We start from the raw sequence: 24,222 nt of genomic DNA, 5'->3' as shown, positions 1-24,222 counted from the left end.
ATAGATAGATAGATAGATAGATAGATAGGAGATAGATAGATAGATAGATAGATAGATAGATAGATAGATAGGAGATAGGAGATAGATAGATAGATAGATAGATAGATAGGAGATAGATAGATAGATAGGAGATAGATAGATAGATAGATAGATAGATAGATAGATAGGGGATAGATAGATAGATAGATAGATAGATAGATAGATAGATAGATAGATAGGAGATAGATAGATAGATAGATAGATAGATAGGAGATAGATAGATAGATAGATAGATAGGAGATAGATAGATAGATAGGAGATAGATAGATAGATAGATAGATAGATAGATAGATAGATAGATAGATAGGAGATAGATAGATAGATAGGAGATAGATAGATAGATAGATAGATAGATAGATAGATAGATAATAGATAGATAAATAGATAGATAATAGATAGATAATAGATAGATAAATAGATAGATAGATAAATAATAGATAGATAAATAGATAGATAGATAGATAGATAGATAGATAGATAGATAGATAGGAGATAGATAGATAGATAGATAGATAGATAGATAGATAGATAGATAGGAGATAGATCCATTTGCTGCCTTCTTCTATTGTAAAAAAAAAAAAAAAACCAAGACCAGAACTGCCGTTGTTGGTGATTGAAACAACAGCTGTTTTTGCCTTAAAATACTGTACTGCATTGAACTCTATGGGGAACAGCGGCCGTGGTTCACACACTGTATTGAACAATAACCTTTGTTCCTGCATTAGCGGACGCAAATAATTGACATGTCAATTATGTGTGACTGTAGGGAACAACGGCCATTGCTCAATACAGTGTGCGAACAATGGCCACTGTTTCCCATAGAGTTCAATGCAGTACATTATTTTAAGGCCATTGTTCCTGCTTGTCCACACAACGTATGGCCGCTCTGACAGCCGCACTGTTCATTGCATGGACTTCAATGGTTAAATGAAGTGCAGGCACACCCAAATGTGCTCACAATACAAATAAAATAGATGATGCTCCTGCGGCCGATATGGTAATATGTCAAACAATGGCCGTTGTTTATACACTGTGTGAACATAGCCTAAAACGGCATCTCTTTTTTTTTAGGATCCTCAAAGAAATCGTATAGTCCAATGGCTGGATGTGGAGACAAAGAAAGGAATTGCACAAGAGTCTTTTCTTCTAACCTCTGAGCCTCGATTGGGGACATATAAACTGGTCGCTCAAAGGGGAAAGGGCTCACAGATCGAACAAAGCTTTACTGTGGAGGAATATGGTATATTTCTTATATTATTAATGCATCAGAACATGAATACAATGGGGGTTCTAAGTGCCCTGTTTGAAGGACGCAGTAGTCAAACAGTTAATTTAACCCCTTCAAGACTGAGCCCATTGATGCATGGATGTCCGGGTCAAATCTATGCAATGTTCCTTCCCCCCTTCTAAGAGCCATAGCGCTTTTATTTTTGCACCTACAGGGCTGGCTGGGGTGTCATTTTTTTGCAAAATTATCTCTAGTTTTTATAAATATCATAACTGTGTGACAGAAAATTTTTGATAGCTTTTTTATTAATTTATTCTAATAATGTTATATTTTAATAGATCGGAGAATTCCACAAGCTACGATATATAACAGGTTTATTTATTTAAAAAATATATTTTTATTTTTATAATGGGCAAGGAGGTAAATTGAACTTTTAACCCCCTGGTTATAAGTTTTTTTTTATACTTTAAAAAAACTTTTTTATATTACACTTTTCTAAACACTTTTTCATGTACTGAGCTATGCTATGCCATAGCATAGCATAGATCAGTGTTATTGTCAATCTGTGCATAGAGACTGCCAGACTTTATACATAGAACGCTGATCCGACAGGACGGAGGTAAGTGACTTAACCCCTACCCATCGGTACCAGCAATTGGGACCTCTGCAGCATGGCTGGGGGGGGGGTCCCGATCACTCAGTGGCAGGAGCTTGTCCTGTCACTGAGAACCTTAAATGTCGGGATAGCTATAGATCACAGCGTTTAAGGGGTTAATAACAGGCAGCTGCAGGATCACAACTGCCGGTCATCATGCTGGGGTCCCCAGACACTGATGTGTGCAGGACTGCTCTCACTGCAGTGGTCCCGCACACATCTACAACCCCTCAGTCAGGAACGTAGATATACATTCCTACTGCACAGGGTATTTGCAGCAGTAATGTATATCTACGTATTGCTGATGTGAAGGGTTAAAGTCTATAGGACTGCTGAGTAAAGCGAGTACACCTATCTTCTGTAAGGATACATTTATACTGTGATTTAATGCTCTGCCCTCCCAACAGATTTTTTTACATGGCGGCAGCATTAAGGTGCCCATATACCCGCATCACTGCGGCATCACTGGTATCAGCAGTATACAATACAAGGCAAGTTGTGATGTGGGTATACAGGCATGTCATCGGTTTAGCCATGTAATTAAACCCAGGGGCGAAGCTAGGATTAATTAATTAATAGCAAAAAAATTCCCCTCCCAGACAACCTCTGGCAGTGCATCACAAAGAAGAAGGGGCAACTGGAGCAGGGGCACTTGGGGGAGGGGGGTAAAATTAAATCTGGGGAAGCTGGGGTGACTGGGACAAGAAAACAGCTGGGGGTGACTGGGCAGGGGGGAAGCTGGGGGTGATTGCACTGCTGCACTGGAGCCGTCGTACCATTGAGGCAGACCACACTCTGCCAGGGACCCCACCCCTGTTGCTTAGGCCCCATAGCAGCTGCATGGTCTTCCTCCATGGTAGCTTCTCCATTGATTAAACCTGGAGGGAGAACTGGAGCTGTGCTGCTGGGTGCAGTAAAAATTTAATAGATAAGTATAGTTTAACTGACTTTAGTGCAAGCCTTAAACCTTAGTTGTTATTACCAGCTTTACAGCATTAGATCCGACCATAGAAAATTGCTCGCTATAATATTTGATTTACTATATTTGCAGTGCTACCCAAATATGAGGTGAAGGTGACAATCCCCTCAGTTATTACCATTCTAGAAGAAGAAGTTGAAGTGACAGTATGTGGCAAGTATGTAAGCCTGTAACATAGTCATATCTGACAGCATTTTCACTGTAAACATATTTACTATGGTTTCTTACAGATGCAGGCTAGTATTACACACTTAGGCTATGTTCACACGCTGTATGAGACCGGCTGTTCCGTGACCCGTCCGGGTCTAATTAAAGATCATCCCGGCCGGTACTGCAGTAAAAAAACGCAAAGCGATGTACAAGTTGTACATTCGCTTTAAGTTATGACCACTGGAAGATTTGATGTGGGCATATAGCAAAAATCTCATAATTGCTTCCACGCACCTTTAGCATTATCATAAGGGCTGTTAGCGCTATACAAATAAATATTATTATTACAATTTTTTATGTTAAATTGGGAACCTTGCCTCAATGACACCTTAAAGTGACACTGTCACCCCCTATTTGCATTTTGACTGCTCTCCACAGGTGTAAAGGTTACAGCTTTCATGTTACATGTTAAATGTTAAATGTTTCATGTTAAATGTTACAGCTTTCATTACTTATTTTATATTACACCTCATGATGCTTGTTCTGTTAAAAAGTTGTTTTTAATCACCTGTGGATTGGTATATGTGGGCGGGGCCTCGCCGACTTTGTGCCACATTGCCCGCCCCTAGCACCACCTAGCACCACCCCCATCTGGGACGTCATCGCTGCATAGACCCCGCCCCCTCAGCAGCCATTGGTATGGTACAATCTAGGGGGTGGGGCCTAGAGCTTAGGCTGGCCCTTCCAATGGCTGTTGAGTGGGCAGGGCCTATGTGTCGATGACGTCACGATAGGGGCGGTAGGGGTGGAGCGATGTGGCACAAAGGCTGCCCCGCTCACATATACCAATCCACAGGTGATAAAAACGACTTTTTACCAGAACAAGCACCATGAGGTGTGATATAAAATAAGTAATGAAAGCTGTAACATTTACCCTTTACACCTGTGGAGAGCAGTCAAAATGCAAATAGGGGGTGACAGTGTCACTTAAGTAGTCACCTACTCCTTCTACCCATTGTCTCAGACATGTTGCATCCAATCTATTCTGCTCAAAGCTGGTTTGATAATGTCCTGGTAGCAGAGAAGGGGTGAAGGTAGACTAGCAGCAGTTTAAGACTTGTTATATCTCATCCCATCCTTTGCTATCGCTAATGTCAACAATGTATATAATTGAAGGCAGAATTGAAGATATGTCTTTTTTTATCAGGTACACCTATGGCAAACCAGTTATAGGAAAATCGATGGCCAAGTCTGCAGAAAGTTCTCAGACGCTTATTCCTCATGTCCCATGGAAGAGAGAAGTGTATGTGAAGACTTTCCCATCAAGTGAGTGTCTTAGAATATAGGTGTTATGCCAATAGCTGCTGCTGGAAACCTGGGAGAAAGGGGGCAGACAAGTGAGCCCTAATCTTTGGCCCACCCAGCTGTCCCTACTTGCTTGCCTCAGCTACCCTAAGTGGGTAGCGGACAACTTGGCAAATGACCCTTCCTATGACACATTGAATACATAAAATGTAGACAAAACAAACTAACAAGCCAATAAAGAAGCCAAGAGTCAGAACCAATCAGTGAGCAAAGTACAAAGTCAAAACTACAAGAATAATAAAATAGCCGTAGCAGAGGGTCAGGATAAACAAGATATGATAGACAGGAGGAAATGTTAGCACACTCAAACTGAGACTAATAGCAAGCAATGGAGTCTGGGGTAAAGGACAGTTTGGGGGATGTCAGGTCCTGGTCTAGAGCATCATTGGACCAGCTATACAGACTGACAAGGAAAGGGATGAGTGTCGAAGACAACTGTCCATCATCACTCAGACTAAATTTTATGCAGTCCAGGACAAGGCTAGCAGAATCCCAGACAGATGTGGTGGAAACACCATACAGCAAGTACTGAAATAACAGCAGATTGGTGAAAATGAAATATAGAATTCAACCACTGAATCAAGGCTAAAATTGCTTTCTTAGCTGTATTCTACGAGCAGAGGACTGTGCTGAGGTCTGAATAGGCATGGACATGACAATAGGGCAGGTACAGCATATGTGCCTCCTGCTACTCTAAATTCCAAGGGGTATACTTTTCACCTATCTGTATCAGGCTGTATCTTGCCTCAGGCGGTAGACTGCAGAGTCCCTGAGAGGTGGTCTCATGGAGTGGCTGTAAACAATACTATATTATCTAGCATCGTCTACTAGAATGGCAGTAATTGGTAACTGAATGACTATAATATAGAGGTATACAGGGCACTTTGCTGGTACAGTTCAGGCCATGTTCAACATGGCGTAAGAGACCAGCTGTTCTGTGACTCAGCCGGGTATACAGACTCTGAAAAGATCATCCCGGCCGGTACTGCAGATCTTTCAGCCTGCAGAGTTCTGATGCGGTGCCCGCATCAGAACTCACCACGGCACACCATGAAGCTTGCGGCCACAGCCGCTCGCCTCCATAGTGTGCATTAACAGAGCTTTTTGCGTCCGCTATTCATTGATAGCGGCCGCAAAAAACTGACATGTCAATTGTTTGCAGCGCCGCTAGGGGTCCGGGCCGGAACCTATACAATGTGTATACGCTCCGGCCGGGACCCCATAGACAGCAAGCCAACGTATTTTTTCGGATTAACTACGGCCGTTGTTGCCGATTGCAATACGAAAAAATATGTTGTGTGAACATAGCCCTAAGCTGCAAGTTTTCTCCACTCATATATTATGATTTCCAAAGGGGAAGGGGGCACTTCAGTTTTCGCTTTTGGCTCATGAACTCGCCCTGACAGTACATATAGACTATTGGAAATTCCAACCTACCAACTGTTACGTTTTGATCTTTTTTGCAGACTGACAAAAATGGATGTTACTCACAAGTGGTAAAGACCAAACTTTTCCAGATGAAACGTTCTGGATATGAGATGAAACTCATTGCAACTGCGAAATTAACTGAAGAAGGAACAGGTGAGAGAAAACAGAGCATAGATAGCATAAAGTAATGAAATGGTGGACACGCAACAGGTATGTAAAGCATTACTGTTTCTGTAGGAGTTGTTCTTACGGGAGAAGGAAAATCAGAGATCAAAAAGACTATTGCTAAAGTATCATTACGACAGTTTGGATTCCCACTTTAAGAAGGGCATTCCCTTCTATGGACAGGTGAGATTCCGGCCACAACTGGAGGAATGTGCATATGTACCAATGCTACAGTGTTATCTATTGGTCTTCTCATATATTTGTGCAGATTTTCCTAGAAGATGCCTCCAGCAAACCAATTCCGAATGAGAATGTCACACTTTTTGTAAATCACGATGGCAAAAACTTCACCTATACTACTGGACCTGATGGGACAGCAGATTTTTCCTATCGACACCAAGGATTTCATTCATCATCTATAAGTCTAAGGGTAAGAAGTAGCTGACAAAAAAATATCTGCCAGCATTTTAAATACATCCTATTATTAAAAAAAAAAGATAATCTAAAGATTTATATTTTGTCCATATTTTACTGAATTCACATAGGCCCAATACAAGAGTTCAGATAGGTGCTACAGTCATTCCACATTGTTTCCGGTCTATGAGGACGATTCACAGTCCATACAACATTTCTACTCCCGGACTAAGAGCTATATAAAGATCCAGCCCATATTCAGGACTCTAACCTGTGAAAAAGATGAGACATTTACAGTATTCTATGCTTTAACTCCAGAAGGGGTCGGAAACGTATCTGGCGTTGTGTTCCACCATCTGGTAGGTGTTTATCCATCTATAAATGGTTAAAGTGGGGTGAGGTGTAGACATAATTTTAGGATATTATAAGTTATTAGTCCATTATCCTAATCAAGTTTTATGTTTTTTTTTAATTTTTCATTGCATTTTCCAATCTTACCACTAAGCATAAAACTAAGCTGATACTTACTATTCTGTACAGATCAATTTCTAAAAGTTTCCTCCTTATCATCATGGACATTTACTAGAGCTGAAGCTTAGAGATCAGCCTCCTCTCCTGTAGAATGGCCTCTGCACAGGTCACAGAGCATGCATAGAAAACACTCCCTTTCTAGTGAATAGGGTCTGCTCCAAATAAGTAAAGTGCTAAGACCCCACCTTTTTTTGCTACATTCAAGTTATATTTGCTGTACACAGGTGATGGCAAAGGAGGGATTATCGACTTTGGAACGCATGAGGTGAAAATAACTTCAAACCAAGGTACACTACAGTAATCTATACAAATGTAAGATTCCACTATGACTGTATTGACACTTGCAATGTTCACATACAGTACAGAGTTAATTTTGGTCAGTATTTTTTACCAAAAAAGTGAAAAACTGTGATGGAAATATTTGCACACTTTCCTTGTGCACATATAGTCAAAAAGTCTCTGCTTTCTAACCCCTTCCCAATACATGACATAGAGTTACGGCAAGGGTCGGGTGAGGGAGGCCGGGCTTTGGGTTACAGTGAAAGTACAACTTGTCCCGCCAAAAAATTGCCCCCATATGGTTCTGTCAGTGGAAAAAGGAAAAACATTATGGGTCTTAGAAGAAAAGATATGCCAAAAATGTAAATTCATGGGGGCTGGGATGTGGACCCAATCCTGAGGGCTATATGCTGATGACAGAAAGAATACGAGGTTAGTGGGATACAGGGTTACCCTGCATTCATCTTCTCCAGTCCCTGGGAGGCAAATTCCGAGCATTTGGGATTTCATAAACCCTTACTTAATTGTAAATCCGCCTCATCTCTTTGGCTGACAACTATCTGAAGTGTGGTACTTATAGTCATATATTGTCTTATTTACTACAGATTCGCTCGGACAATTCACATTTACTCTTCCTATTAATGTCAACACTGCCCCCTTGGGTAAAGTGCTGGTATACCTTGTGCTGGAAAGTGGTGAGGTTATTGCGGATAGTGTCGAATTCAAAGTACAGAAGTGTTTTACAAACAAGGTAAGATGAGCGATCACTTATCATATAATTGTCCAGTCTTACAAAAACTTGACCGCTTTCTTCCAGAAACAGCACTTCTCCTGTTGACAGTTTGGGTGCGTAGTTTAGTTTCATTGAAGTGAATGTAATGCCACATACAACCTGAGGACAGGGATGGTGCTGTTTTGCATTAAAGGTTTAGTAAGCATTGCTTATGTACAGTATTCCACTAGAGATCCAGTGTTACAGCCTATGGCTATGTTCTACGGGAACATAGCAGGGAAATTGTCCATCTCGGTACAATAACAATCATGGTCATTGTTCCCGACTGTGATTATAACAAGACGGATGCCTTTCCCAGCTATGTTCCTGTAGTTAGAACTTAGCCTATTATTAGCTGGATTATAAATGATCTTCTATTCTTGCAGTAAATCCTTTTGTCCTTCAAAAAATAAGCCTTTTTATGGCTCCACCAATGGGAAAGTAACAATGTTAGAGAGCTCAGAAGGCGCAGAGGTCTTTAAGCTAATAAAAAAGCCATGCACCAATTTAGGCCTGTTTATTGTGTTTTTTTCATTAAACTGCCTGGTGAGCTCATAGTGAGCTATAGTGCACATGTGCATGCGGCCTAGCTGTTTGTTATCTTGTTTTTTATCAGGTGAAGCTTTCCTTCTCTGCCAGCGAGGCTCTTCCCGGATCTCAGGTCGATCTCACCCTCTTCGCTCTGCCGAACTCTCTTTGTGCATTGCGAGCCGTTGATATCAGTGTTTCATTGCTGAAACCCGAGGCTGAGCTGTCAGCAAAGTCGGTACGAAAATGACTGTTCGAAATACATTCAACTGATTTCTTACAAGTCTTCCATCAAATGTGTTCTGGACTTTTGTCTTATTATCCAGGTATATGATCTGCTGCCAGTTACGAGTCTGTCTGGCTATGTTCATGATGGAAACTACTTAGAAGAGGAACGGGAGGATCCTTGCTTAAAGTTGAAACCTATCTTTATGAATGGAGTGTATTATAAACCATCCGCTCCTACCTGGGACACTGACACCTATACCATCTTAAGGTCAGTACTAATTATGGTTTTTTACAGCCTTTTACAACATTGTATACCTGGGTACCATTTAAAGAGGGTTTGTCACCACTTCTTGACTGTTTTATGAATGCCCATGTCAGGATCAGCGGGACATAAGCCCACTGTGCCATATGCTCGTCTATCCCTAAGGGCATAGTCTAAGCTTATCCTTCGTTCTGTGCAAAAAAAACTCCCCCAAAAAGGGGGTCCTACCTAAACTTAGACTAGACAGTTTACCTTACCTGCCTTACCAATCTCAGACAGCCCCGGCCTCCTGCAGCTTCTGCTGCTGTAACGTCACGTACCCAGCACTGTCTGCTCAACCCAATCAGTGACTGGGACAGGACACCAACACCAGGAGCCGGACCATGACGTAACAGGAGGCAGTCCGGGGGTACGGGGAGTCAGGATTTTTTATTTTCATGGGACTTCTCCTTTAATAAATCCCCCCCACTACATCATGTAGTGCCCCACTATAATGTTCCACTATAACAAACTGTATCAGTTAAATATATTTTTTTTTTTACTTTTGTGTCCTGTTTTCCTGTTCTGTGGCAGACATGAAAAAAACATTTATTTACCCATTTTTATATATTCATATTTTTTTTTAGAACCTGGGTCTGAAAGTTGCCACGAACACAATGATAAGAATCCCTGTCATCTGCGCAGATTCTGCACCTAGAGTGGCATACATTATTTATGATGACGCTGAAAGTGGTATCTATTTAAAAAAAAAAAAAAAATAAAATATTTCATTTATTTTTTTATTTATACAGCTCACAGCTAGGAACACACATTGGGGGACATGTATCATCGTGCGGTCCGGGGGTCTTCGGTGGAAATTGCCGATTTGCGCAATATTTTATTTGCAATATGGCCGATTTGCGAATAAAATATTCGCAAATCTGCACTTTCCGACGGGTACGCCGGGGGGTGGGGGGGGGGGGGGGGGGGGGGGGGGGCGGGGAGGGGGTGTGAAGTTGACGGAGGACGCGGACTCAGAGTCACCGCGATTCACCATCCGCTCCGCAAAAAGATACGCCGAAAACCTACTCCAGTCCTCAGCTGGCGTAGGTTTTCGGCGGTGCACACCAGAGCGCACAGGATTTATATAGAGGCAGTCCGCCTCTGCATAAATCCCCGTAGTGCCAGAGATGCGGGACATTTATAAGGTCCGGCGTAAAGGGGTTGGCCACTTTATAATAAAATTGCTAAGTGTACAGTTTTAGTAAGTGTACTCAGGGGCGGTCTTGGCATTTCTGGGGCCCCAAGCGAAGTTATGTCTGGGGGCCCCCCCTCGACACGCGTTCCAAAACAATATGTGTGCTCCCCCTCCCATATAGTATATAACACAATAAAACAAACACTTATACTCACCTGGGTCCGGGCGTCTCCTCTTCTCTTCACTCTTGTGGCCGCAGGAAGGGTTTTCTCTGCGATCACAAGAGGCCGCACTCCCCTTGTCCTGGCGCTGATGCTCACGTGATGTCACTGGAGCGCTGGCCACCACAAGGACAAAGCTGCCACTTGTGACCGCAGGGAAAAACCCTTCCTGTGGCCACAAGAGTGACTGACAGGAAGGGAGCCAATGTCTCCCGCCCTGTCAGTGCTGCTGTATGTAACTATGAGCGCTTATTATGAGTGCTCATAGTTACAGTTCAGATGGCAGCAGCGAGCGGGGCAGCGGCCCTGTCCAGCGGTCTTGAGCACAAGAGCAGGGCGTGGGGGGCCCTCTGGATGTCGGGGGGCCCCAAGCGATCGCTTGGGGTGCTTGGTGCCAAAGACCGCCACATGAGTGTACTCACGGTATATACTGACAGCAGCTCCCTGTGTACCTCATAGAGCTAATATCAGACTCCCCTCCTCCAGGCTGTGCTGCCCTGCTCTTTGGTGTTTTGGTCCATAAGATGGCTGACATGGAGGAGCATGTGACCATGCCCCACCCCTGTGTCCACCATTGAGCCTGTATATGTCTATGGAGGACACAGGGGACAGGGCATGGTCACATGCTCCTCCATGTCGGCCATTTTATGGACTGAAACAAAACAGAGCAGGGCAGCCCAGTCTGGTAAAGGGGAGTCTGATTTTAGCTCTATGAGGTACACAAGGAGCTGCTGTCAGTATATACATTGAGCACACTTACTAATACTTTGTACTGACCTATTTTACTATAAAGTGGCCAACCCCCTTTAATAAATGTCCCCATTGTGTCCATGGGACACAACCACCCACATTTTACCACGGTTCTATGATGCCTTTTATTGGCCACATGGTTTTAGAGGTCAAACAAATTTCAATCATTCTTAACCAACATGGCTTATGCCATTGGAACATGTTATATACACCCAGCCTAACTAATAGGGATGGTCCGGTCTGGGTCTCTGCATTGATGGGGCTCTATAGACATTGAGAATCTTGAGTTGGTAAGTGCATGGGCCTATGGGTATTACTGTACTATACTGTCCTTACAGTGACACTAACAGAAGGTTGGAACTATTTACCCTGCTGCTGCATTCCCATAGTGCACAGGGTGCTGGGGATAAAGTCCTTTATCCTCACTGCCGTTTTCAGGAAATCTTAACTTTATTCCATATGAATAAACATGAATGGTTTGGTGCCCTGGGGGCGGGACTATCTATCTCTGGAGATTGCCTTTGCTAATGCTAGCATCCCTTAATGCCCGCACCCTAAAGGGCATGGTAATGCTGGAATGCAAGTGGCCCGCCAAAGCAAAGGATTAACGGGCTGACAACAAACATGGCAGTACCCAACATGAAGGCAATTACGTCAGTATATTTGATAGACACGCAACCTCAGTACTGGGGGAACACAAGGTTTCCCCGTTGTCCTTCACACACAGTAATGCATTTTGGGAACCCAAAGCTAAGTACACCTTCCATGAGGGCAAATTTTTGGCATTGCATTTAGAAAACCTGTGATAGTGGGATCTATTGGGGTCATTTTTAACACTGTAGGTACTGCGTTACACTCAAGGCCAAAGCCAAGGCCAATATCCATAGCGTGTATTCATATATTATGTGTATTAATATTTTAATTAGGCATACACGCTGCTGACAGACTGAGAGAGCCACAACCAATGAGGGCCACAGGTAAGCTGCACAGGGCTTTAGGTTTTAAAACGGGTACTCCAGTATGAGAAAATTATTTTTTAAATAAATTTATCACCCCAAGCTATATAACTCACTGTGCTGACTTCATCATGTTTTTGCTGGGTTTACCCCTGACAGGAAGCTGTGTACTTTGTGTCATTGTGGTATTGTCTCCAGCTCCCTGACCAGTTGTGACCGAGCCCCCCTCACCGCACCAGCCTAGCTGTTTCTTGTTTGCACCATGACGGCGGCCGCATTCCTACATCTTTTTTCCTCCCCTGCCTTTTATGTCGCTAGTCCCGGAGAAGACAGGGGAATAAGGAAAATATTGCACACTCATACAGGGAATGGGATCTTTTTTTTTTTGTCTTTTTATTTTCAGTTTGCTATTTCTTTTAAAGATAATTTAACCTTATGTTAAGTTACAGGTAAAAAAGTAACATAAGCTGTGAGGCCAGATTAAAATCTTAGTCTCTCTATATGTATTTATTTGTATTATATCATTATATATTATGCAGTAATGGCAGGCATGGCAACGCCCCTAAGATTCTCCTTGGGAGAAAGTGGTGGACTTATTGAAACTGCCGGAAGTGTTCCCTGAAACCTGGCTGTGGGATTTGATTGAGATTGAGTAAGTACAGTAGCCACAATAATGCTTAAAGGAGAAGTACGGCCAAAAGTAGCACCACCACCGTGCAGTATATGTGCATTTCCCATTATTAATTTACATTAGGAGTTTGTCTAACTAACATATTAAAAATAAGTTTTGGCTGGAGTTGTCCTTTAATGACACATAATCTTGACAATCAGGATCATCAGACGTGGGAACACATTAAAATAAAAAAAAAAGAAAGAACAGCCGAGTTTTACAACAGCAGGTGGTAAACAGTGAGGACGTTCTTTGTCTGGATGATTGTAATCAATTACAAAAGTTATTCTATACTGTGTGTGCATTGCCATCCAATATCCCATTGACTTCAATGGTGCGCACTATAAAATTGAAATTAAGGACATATTTTTATTATATTTTACAGGTATGAGCATAGCCTTAAAGTGTACTAACTCTAGCTCTGCTGAGTTCTAATGCGGGCGCATCCGTGTGGCGCCCTCATCAGAAATCCCCACTGCACACTATGGAGCGTGTGGCCGGAGCCGCTCGCTCCATAGTGTGAACTGACAGGGTTTTCTGTGGCCGCTATTCAATGAACAGCGGCCGCAGAAAACTGACATGTCAGTTTTCTACGTGCCGCTAGGGATCCTGGCCAGAGCATATACCCTGTGCAACAACAGCCGTGATTAATACGGCACTAACGTTGTGTGAACATGGCCTAATCTTGTATTTGGCATTTTTCACTACATTTCTGCTCTGCATGTTTCCACTTAGCTGTCTTTCTTTCTCTCTCTGACTGCGTTGCCAGACTCGCCCCCTTCTATCTCCCTCTTCCCCCCTCAGTAAACAAAAGTCATTGCTAGACTGATTTTCCAGAGTAGAGTTTGGTGCAGAATATGCTTGATAACAGTAGAAGGAAGCCTTTTTGTCTGATAAGATATATTACAAAGTTTCTTATATTCACTACTGATGTATCCAAAGTTTATTGAAATGACAGTGATTAAAGGGAACCTGTCACCCCCCCCGTGCCGGGGTGACAGGCTCCCGACCCCCCGTTAGAACCCCCTATACTCACCTAATCCCGCCGGGTCTCGCTTCTGGAGATGGTCACGTCACGGGAGATCTCAGCCGCTGCAACCCCGCGCGCGCGCTCCTCAGATGAGTCCAAACGCTCATAGAGAATGACGGAGCGCTGGACTCTCCTGTCATTCTCTATGAGTGTTGGACTCATCTGAGGAGCATGCGCGTCGGGCTTTCGGGCGCCGATATCTCCGTGACCTGACCATCTCCAGAAGCGGGACCCGGTGGGATCACGTGAGTATAGGGGGCTCTAACGGGGGTCAGGATCCTGTCATCCCGTCACTGCGGGTGACAGGTCCTCTTTAATTTTTCAATCTAGTTTATTAGAGTGAACAGCTCAGATACCTTCCTATACCATTTACTGACACTAAAGTCCCAGTTCCATTTGTAGTCCTGTTTAGTTGGTCTATGGATGCAATATGCAAGGCTGGTCCATTGGCAATGCCATTGCACCTTGCAGAGATGGTGTCATATTGATTAACACACTTTACCATCATTTTTCTTTAGCTCCATTGGACATTCTAATCTGAAACTGACTGTACCAGACACCATCACTACGTGGCAAGTTGGCATGTTCTGCACATCTGAGGAAAATGGCTTTGGCCTTGTACAGCCAACCTCCCTGGTAACTTTCCAGCCTTTCTTCCTGGAGGTTACAGTACCATACTCAGCAATCCGGGGCGAGAAGTTCACTCTGAAGGCCACCGTGTTCAATTACCTCAAGCAAACCATAAGTGTAAGCGACAAGAAAGCCTTATAACCTCACGTCCCACCCCCTCTAACCTTCTCTAACCATGTGCTACTTTCTTTTTTTTCCTAGATAAACATCAACTTGGAAAAATCTGGTGAGTTCACGGCCAAAAAATTAAGCACTGATGAGGATGATGATGAAGATTACTGCATAGACGCGAATGGCAGTGTGACCGTATCTTGGGAGGTGACACTGACTTCTCTAGGTTAGTGCTCTTCCTTTCTTATATGTTACGCTTGCATAGTTGCCAACATTTGAAAATTTTTTTCCAGGGACACTTTACCATTGACAACAAAGAGTGTGGCTTATTGTGGGTGTGGTCTCAATGGGGTCTAGACTATTGTGGGTGTGGTTTGCAGGGTGTGGCTTGTCACCAGTGGGTTTTTCCCCCACAAATTTCCAGTTATAATTTTACAGTCAGAACAACACAAAAAGACACACCCCACCTCAGAGCAGTATACAGGCTGTGGGCCAGGGATAGCACTCTACCGACTGGCTATATATACTGGTAGTTTGTGCCTATATGATGCAGCTGCACCCCATATCATCATACTACTACCCCTTCCTCTTCCTGCCTCTCCATCATCATACTACTACCCCTTCATCCTCCTGCCCCTCCAACACCATACTGCTACCCCTTCATCATCCTGCCCCTCCATCACCATACTACTACCCCCTTTATCATCCTCCTGCCCCTCCATCATCATACTACTACCCCCTTCATCCTCCTGCCTCTTCATCATCATACTACTACCCCTTCATCCTCCTGCCCCTCCAACACCATACTGCTGCCCCTTCATCATCCTGCCCCTCCATCACCATACTACTACCCCCTTTATCAACCTCCTGCCCCTCCATCATCATACTACTACCCCCTTCATCCTCCTGCCTCTTCATCATCATACTACTACCCCTTAATCCTCCTGCCCCTCCATCATCATACTACTACTCCTTCATCCTCCTGTCCCTCCAACATCATACTGCTACCCCTTCATCCTCCTGCCCCTCCATCACCATACTACTACCCCCTTTATCATCCTCCTGCCCCTCCATCATCATACTACTACCCCCGTCATCCTCCTGCCTCTCCATCTACATACTAGTACCCCTTCATGCTCCTGCCCCTCCACCATTATACTACTACCCCGTTCATCCTCCTGCTCCTCCATCATCATACTACTACCCCCTTCTTCATCCTCCTGCCTCTCCACCATCATACTTCTATCCCTTCATTCTCCTGTCTATCCATCATCATACTACTACCCCTTCATTATCCTCCTGCCCCTTCATCATCATCATACCACTACCCCCTTCATCTGTAATTGAAACAATAAAAGCTATGATCACCCGTATGGTTCCTCTAGTCCCCCAGCCACTTCTCTCCCTGCTCAGCATGAGTGACGTCACTCGCGATGACAGGGGTAGCTGTGGGGGCAGCGGAGCTTCCCGGGACGTGGTTTTTCCATGGGTTGTTGGGGTTACAGATGAAAACACTGACAAATTGTCGAAAAACCCATATCACTCACCTCTGTTCTCTGCATTTCAGGTGAAGTGAAGTTTACAATAAGTGCCCAGACTCTTCCTGGAGGAGGTGTCTGTGGCAATGAGATCGTGAATCCGGTACAAGGCAGAAAGGACACAGTTATCAAATCTATTTTAGTTGAGGTGAGTACGACAGAAGGACTAAGGTATTATCTATCAACCTAATCTGTTCTATAACATGCAGGTGGATGGAGAGATTATATGTGTTCCCTGTTTTTGAACAGGGTAAGAAGTGACCAAGCAAATAATAAGATAAATGAATAAATAATAAAAAGGATAATTCACATTTACTTCTTTTCCTGGAATGTCCCTGTAAATGTGGCGCTTGCCTACTGTTTAGTGTAAATGTGGTAACAAAAATATGTATGTGTGTGTGTGTGTGTGTGTGTGTACAAACAAATGTAAAAACACACAATCTGCAGGATAAATTGAATAAAATGTTTTACATAAAATTATGTTACAAGTAACAATGTATTCACTTAAAGGAGAAGTCCGGCCAAAATTAATTTTTGATATGTTGTTACTTATGAAAAGTTATACAAATTTCTAATGTACATTAATTATGGGAAATGCACATATACTGCTAATTCCCTTAATTTAGTAGATCAGGAAGTGTTAGAATTCTCTCTGAAGAAGTGACGTCACGACCCAGGGTGTAATTCCTATGGAGTGTCCAGCAGGGGGCGCTCTCTATATAGAAGTCTATGGGACTTTATTGTTTCTATGGGTTTCTATCTAATGTAATGTAATGTAATGTAGTGTACAGTGTGCTTTATTGAATGAATACATCTATGGAATACTTTGGGGAGCAAGTGTCCCTGCTCCCCAAAGTATTGCATAAATGTATTAATTCAATACATTCGGATATCACAGTAAGCCCGCCGATCCGCCGCATTTCCGCCGATCCGCCGCACGCCGATCCGCTGCATTCCCGCCGATCCGGACCATATACATTGAACTACAGCTCCCATCATCTGCTTCTAGTATGAACAGGTGATGGGAGCTGTAGCTGGGTAATGGATATGACATGCCGCCGGGCGCAGGGGGGAGCCGCTCAGTACACAGGAGCGCTCCCCCCTCCTCCTCCTCCTTCCGGGATAACTTCCGCCTATACCAATGCTGAGTCCCTGCCTGGCCGCCGCTCTCCGCTCTCCCCCCCATACATACCGGCTCCCGATGCATCCTGGTGTCCGCGCTGATGCCGGGAGCCGGTATATGAGAGCGGAGAGCGGCGGCCAGGCAGGGACTCAGCATTGGTATAGGCGGAAGTTATCCCGGAAGGAGGAGGAGGAGGGGGGAGCGCTCCTGTGTACTGAGCGGCTCCCCCCTGCGCCCGGCGGCATGTCATATCCATTACCCAGCTACAGCTCCCATCACCTGTTCATACTAGAAGCAGATGATGGGAGCTGTAGTTCAATGTATATGGTCCGGATCGGCGGGAATGCAGCGGATCGGCGTGCGGCGGATCGGCGGAAATGCGGCGGATCGGCGGGCTTACTGTGATATCCGAATGTATTGAATTAATACATTTATGCAATACTTTGGGGAGCAGGGACACTTGCTCCCCAAAGTATTCCATAGATGTATTCATTCAATAAAGCACACTGTACATAACATTACATTACATTACATAGAAACCCATAGAAACAATAAAGTCCCATAGACTTCTATATAGAGAGCGCCCCCTGCTGGACACTCCATAGGAATTACACCCTGGGTCGTGACGTCACTTCTTCAGAGAGAATTCTAACACTTCCTGATCTACTAAATTAAGGGAAATAGCAGTATATGTGCATTTCCCATAATTAATGTACATTAGAAATTTGTATAACTTTTCATAAGTAACAACATATCAAAAATTAATTTTGGCCGGACTTCTCCTTTAACTATTTCTTTTGTTTTGTTATTATTTGCAGCCTGAGGGTGTGGAAAAAGAAGAAACCCAGAGCACTATGATTTGTGGAAAAGGTAAATTGTTTGTGGGTGCAGACCTGTTATGTTGTGAATAGAATTTTAGGTAACCGCATAATCAGTATTGATTTACTATCCCCTGAAGAAGCAAAAAGGCGAAATGTGCCGGTGCTTCACTGTGTGTTATTCATTTGTTTACTTGACTGAAAGCTTCACTAATATGTTTCTATGTTGCAAGCTAATTGTTCTAATACTCTTGATGTTATCTGTGTTATTATGATATTTAGGATATGTTCACACTACATTTGTTTTCAGACGTATTTTTGGCGAACCGTCATTTTAAGGTGAAAATACATTCCTTTGTTGCCTCAAAATGACTGGCATCAATGTCCTGTGAACATAGCCTTAGGCCTTATCCACACGTTTAGTGATTTTTTTGGACCGTATATTATGTCTGCAATCGTCATCCGTGGTCTGCAAAAGATATGCCTGTATTCCATCGGTAGTACAATCCCTATTTTGGCGGAACCACAAAAATGGGAAGGCTAAATGAGAAATTTAAATTAAGGAGGTATGTATTTTTTGCGGACGTTACAGACATAACACTTCTATTGGTTATTTTTTCCACATTTATGGTCCACTCTAAGACATGTCCTATTTTTTTGGGGGGGGAACTGATTGAAGATCCGTAAAACTACAGATAGTATTAATAGCCCAATAAAGAGCAATGGGTTCTGAATTTCTGCAATTACGAACAAATTTACATAACGTGTGAATAAGGCCTTAGACTTGTTTGTTATACTAGATCTATGGAGTTTATATAGAGTTCTTTATTATTATTTATGATTTTTGGATGTATTTTGACTCAATTTTTTGCGTGTGGTGTGTTTGAGTAATATATTGTAGTAGTACTACTACTATGTATCAAAATACTTCTCATGTGCCTTTGTTTTCTCTCTCTCAGATTCTTCTATTTTTTCTTTGGGTCCATCTCCTCTTTCTTTTTATTCTTCCTATACTTATTGGGTATGGAATATAAAGTGCTATATGTAAAGTTAATAAAAAGTTTTATATGTAAAGTTATACAAAGTGATATAGTGAGTTTAGTAGTATAAAAGAAATATAACAATATGAAAAGTGATATACGGTAAATAGAAATAAAAAGCTATATGATATGTAAAGTAAAAGATATAAAAGAACATAACTTTTACCACATCTTATACTCAGGTGATGATATTTCTGAGCAGATTTCACTGAAGCTTCCAGAAAAAGTGGTGGAAGGTTCTCCTCGCGCTTACTTCTCTGTTATCGGTAAGTAAAGCCTACAAACACAGCATACATTTTTACATTATAACACATTGATAGAGCAGCCATGCTATTGTATGACGGACATTTGGAATCACAAAGAGCAATGTATAGCTAATGGCAGACACCAAGCCAACAACTGTGACACTCATACATTTTTACATTATAACACATTGATAGAGCAGCCATGCTATTGTATGACGGACATTTGGAATCACAAAGAGCAATGTATAGCTAATGGCAGACACCAAGCCAACAACTGTGACACTCATATTGGAATGATAGATCTTAAAGTGTCACTGTCGTGAATTTTTTTTTTGCAGAAATCAATAGTCCAGGCGATTTTAAGAAACTTTGTAATTGGGTTTATTATCCGAAAAATGCATTTTTATCATGAAAAAGCAGTTTGAAACTCTCCCCCCTGTCTTCATTGTTCTCCTATGGAGAGAGCTAAAGAAAAGACCAAAACAGGACAACAAAGAGTTAATCTACAAATCCCTCACCCGTTATCTGTTCTGACCATCACCAGTGACCTGTCTGAGCTCGGATTACAGCTGTCACCCAGCTCTGTGCCTGTAATCCTCTGTTATCTGCTTTCTGCTGCCGGCTAACTCCCTCCTTCCTCCTCCCCCCTCCCCTCTCCCTAGAGCAGACAGGGTACGTCTCCTGCAACAAGTCACAATTTTCAGATTTTTCAGAGTGGATGAAAAAGAGGAAGGAGGGGGGGACCTGGGAAAAGGCTTTTTACATGCAGATAATGGCAGATTTGGCTAATAAACCCAATTACAAAGTTTCTTAAATCGCCTGGACTATTGATTTCTGCAAAAAAAAAAAAAAATACGACAGTGACTCTTTAAGGCTATGTTCACAATGTTTTTCAGCAGCCGTTATTCGATACTGAAAACCACAGCTGTTATTTTGAGTATCGAATAACGGACATTGTTTAACACACTATGGTGGCCATCATTATAATGACGGCCGCTGTTACATTATTCAAGTTTGGGTTGGACATAGCCGCCCTTTTGGGTGTGTCTATTTTAAAGTCCCTTTCAATATTGTGGATATTATGGTGAAAGGACAGTGAAGAGAAAATCAGCGTGTGAATAACGTAAAATAACAGACGCTGTTTGCTCAATAATGGCCACAAATAATGACATGAACATTAATTTGGGGGCCGCTGTTATTTATATATTGTGTGAACTGACAGCCATTGTTTCCATAGACTTTAATGGAAGTCATCAAAGACTGATAACAATGGTACTATTTTACAGTGTGGGAACACGGCCTAAAAATGGCTTTTAAAACTACTATTAGCACTAAATAAGTGGACATATTGCTCATTTTGTGGACGTGTTTCTCCTTCATAGCCATAAAGTGATAATGGATGCAATATTTAGAAGAATTTATTTAGTGAAAAGGGCTATCCAGGATTAGAAATTCATTTATTCTAGAAACAGCGCCACTCTTGTCCTCAGTCAGCGTGTGGTACTGCAGCTTAGTTCCATTGATATGAATAAATGAATAGAGCTGAATTGTAATACCTCAAACACTTAGAGGACAGAACAAATAATTTATGAATTTTGTTGACATGACTAATTATAATTATTAATTTGTTGTTGTTTTTTAGGGGATGTCATGGGAACATCAATGCAGAATTTGGGCAATCTCCTGCAGCTGCCATTTGGATGTGGGGAGCAAAACATGGTTCTGTTCACTCCTAACATTTATATTTTGGAGTATCTCAATAAAACAGACCAGCTTACCCCAGCGATAAAGCCAAAGCCCTGAGCTACCTGAGCACTGGTAAGAGATCTGCAGCTCATTCACCCCCTGTGGGGTTACATACAAATTATCAATCACCCCCTGGGGGGTTACATACAAACTATCAACTTGACTGCTATGTCTGTATACACGCTAATCACTGATTAGGACTGCCCTCTGGACTCTTAAAATTAGAATAAGGGTGTGTTCACACATACAGAATCCACAGCAGATCCACAGATTTGATGGTGCAGAACTGATGCTGTGTTCAGTTACTTAGATCAAATCTGCCGTGGATCCGCACCATCAAATTTGCTGTGATACGGTACGTGTTAATCTACCCTTAGAAGATATTTAAATAGATAAAATACATGTTACATTAATATATATATATATATATATATATATATATATATATATATATATATATACACTCAGTCCTACTTGCTCTATAACATTCTGGCGGCAGATTTTTAGTGTGACCAGTTCCCTTTAAGTCTATGTTCTGTGCTTGCTTGCCTTACTACTTACCTGTAAAGCAGAGAATGTTTTATATAGGGTATCAAAAACAGCTGGCTTATAAACACAGTGATGGATCCTACAGCGCATTTGGACCAGGATATGGAAGAGGAAGTTCAGGAAATACCTGGTAGGTAAATTGGGATGTGAGGGTTATCAAAAAGTGGGGGACACTGAAGCAATGTAAATCACAGAATTATTGGATATATACAAAGTCATGAAAGGCTTCAGACAGGTAACTACATGCCCACAAATGTTTGAATTGTTAAGTGGCAATAATGACCACACACTGACACACGTCAAAAGAAAAGGGAAGAGAGGCGGGAAAATACCAACAACGGCATCAGATACACTAGTATAATATGGAAGATGGAAGAGGGACCATCCAACCCCAGATTAGGTCCCTAAACTAATCCGGACCCCAGACACGAATCTGTCAGCTGCAATTCACATTCCACATTTAGATAGTTGTTTGGGCCAGGAGACACATGGTACCTTTCTTATATCTGTCTGTGCTTCCAGAACATAGAAAATGCTGTTGTCCTGTAGAAAAAATAGTCAAGGGGGCTTTCTAAAGCTCCTGAAGTGCAGCAAGCTTCAACATCTCCTTAAGGTCCTATTACACGGAGCGATTTTTACTGACTAACGATAAACGATCGCAAACGAGATTGTTTATCGTCAACCTGAAATCGTCCACCATATTACACAGAACGATGATCGTTAGATACGATTATTATTGCAATTGGTACTATGATCATTTATTCCTTCTGATCTCAGGAAAACAATGGGCAATGTGCAATTACACTGAACGATTAGTGAAAAAATGTGGAACTTGAGCAAACGAATGTGGAATTACAGCGAACGATTAGTAAACGATAATTTTAGGTTCAGATCTAAATCAACAATCAACGACATACAAACGATTTTTCGATCGTCATCTGCAATTACACAGAACGATTAATGTTTAAATTCGAAGGATATAACGATTTTTTGCACTATAATCGTCCCGTGTAATAGGGCCCTTACTCACCCTCCCATACCTGACCCTGCTTAGGGTTTAGCTTCCAGGTGTCAATCAAACAGGGAGGGGGGAGAGGAGGCATTCCATCTTGCAGCTATTTAGGAGCTTGGAAAAGTCTCTTTAACTCCCTGTACCTCAGAATAAAAGCATCTTTCTAGGTTCTGGAAGCACAGCTGGATATATGAAGGGTACCATGTGTCTCGTTGATTTGTGTGTATCATTACTGCAGGTAAAACACATCTTTATATTGCTGCATAAACCTTCTTGGCTCTTTTGATCATAAAGCTTCATTATTCTAATAATACGTCTCTCTGCAGGTTGACGGCCTTTGTCATGAAGTCATTTGCCAGAGCCCAGTCTTACATATACATTGATCCTCAGCACGCGTCTGATGCTCTTCTTTGGCTTACTCGAAGACAGAAGTCTAATGGCTGCTTCCAAAATGTTGGCTCTCTCTTTAACAATGCCATGAAGGTGAGAGCAAGATTTAAAACGAGGCAGACAATAGTCGATGGTGCCCTAAGTAGACAGTCCAGGATGTTGTGGAAGGGAGGAAGATGCATTGCATTTGCTTTCAGTGGACAGATTACATGGTATTAAAGTGGGTAACAATAATGTTAAAGTGACCCTGTTATTTAAAGGGTTTTCCAATGAAAACATGGTAGTCCCCTATTCACAGGATAGAAGACAAATAAGAGATCGCAGGGGGTCCATGCCCCAGCAATCTCCAGATCGCCCCCCTGGCTCCTTTGTTTTGAACACAGCTGCTGATCACCGGGGGGGGGGGGGCACGGAAGTTGGAAACCCTGCAACCTCTTTCTTGTCCCCTATCTTGTGGATAGGGTACAAGTAAGTTTTAATTGGAGAACCGCTTTAACAAAACTTGATGAGAAGTTTTGGTCAGTCATGGTCTAAGAGCATACACCACGACCGATCATAAGATCGAGCCGGGAGAAGGTGATCCGTACACTGCCTGGCTCGCCGTGATCTCTAGTTGCACCAGCAGTACAGGACCCACTGTTCCTCTACGGTTGTCACAACTACCGTATTTTCCGGCGTATAAGACAACTGGGCATATAAGACGACCCCCAACTTTTCTAGTTAAAATATATAGTTTGGGATTTACTCGCCGTATAGGACTACCCCTCTTCCAATGCACACCAAATAAAAATTAATAAAAACATCAGACAGCAGCGAGATATCAGAGGCAGAGAAGGAGGTACGGTAATAGGATACAAGGGAGCTCAAAAGCGGCTGCATCCCCTCTGTATGAAGGGCAGAGCAAGCTGTAGGCATCCAGGGTATGGAAAAAAGAGATACGGTAGAGTGGCGCTGTGCCCAGAAAAACACACCTCTTCTATCCATCTGGCCACCCTTGTATCCTACCGGTATTACTGTACTTCCTTCTCTCAGATCTCACATACAGGCTCCTGCGCCGCTTCACTGCAGTCCTCAGCAGCGTGATCTGAGAGGCAGAGAAGGAGGTACAGTAATACCGGTAGGGTACGAGGGCGGGACAGACAGGTGAAAGAGGTGTCTTTTTTTGGGCACAGCGCCATTCTACCGTATCTCTT

At 42.6% G+C, this 24,222-nt stretch overlaps 1 pseudogene; it reads left to right on the top strand.

The window, feature by feature from the left end:
- The window catches only part of LOC138800003 (alpha-2-macroglobulin-like), a 38,156-nt pseudogene that overhangs the window by 1,752 nt on the left and 12,182 nt on the right, over positions 1 to 24,222 (top strand).

This window comes from Dendropsophus ebraccatus, chromosome 8 (assembly GCF_027789765.1).
Source record: "Dendropsophus ebraccatus isolate aDenEbr1 chromosome 8, aDenEbr1.pat, whole genome shotgun sequence".
NCBI lineage: Eukaryota > Metazoa > Chordata > Amphibia > Anura > Hylidae > Dendropsophus > Dendropsophus ebraccatus.
This window is presented reverse-complemented; position numbering and strand designations above follow the sequence as displayed.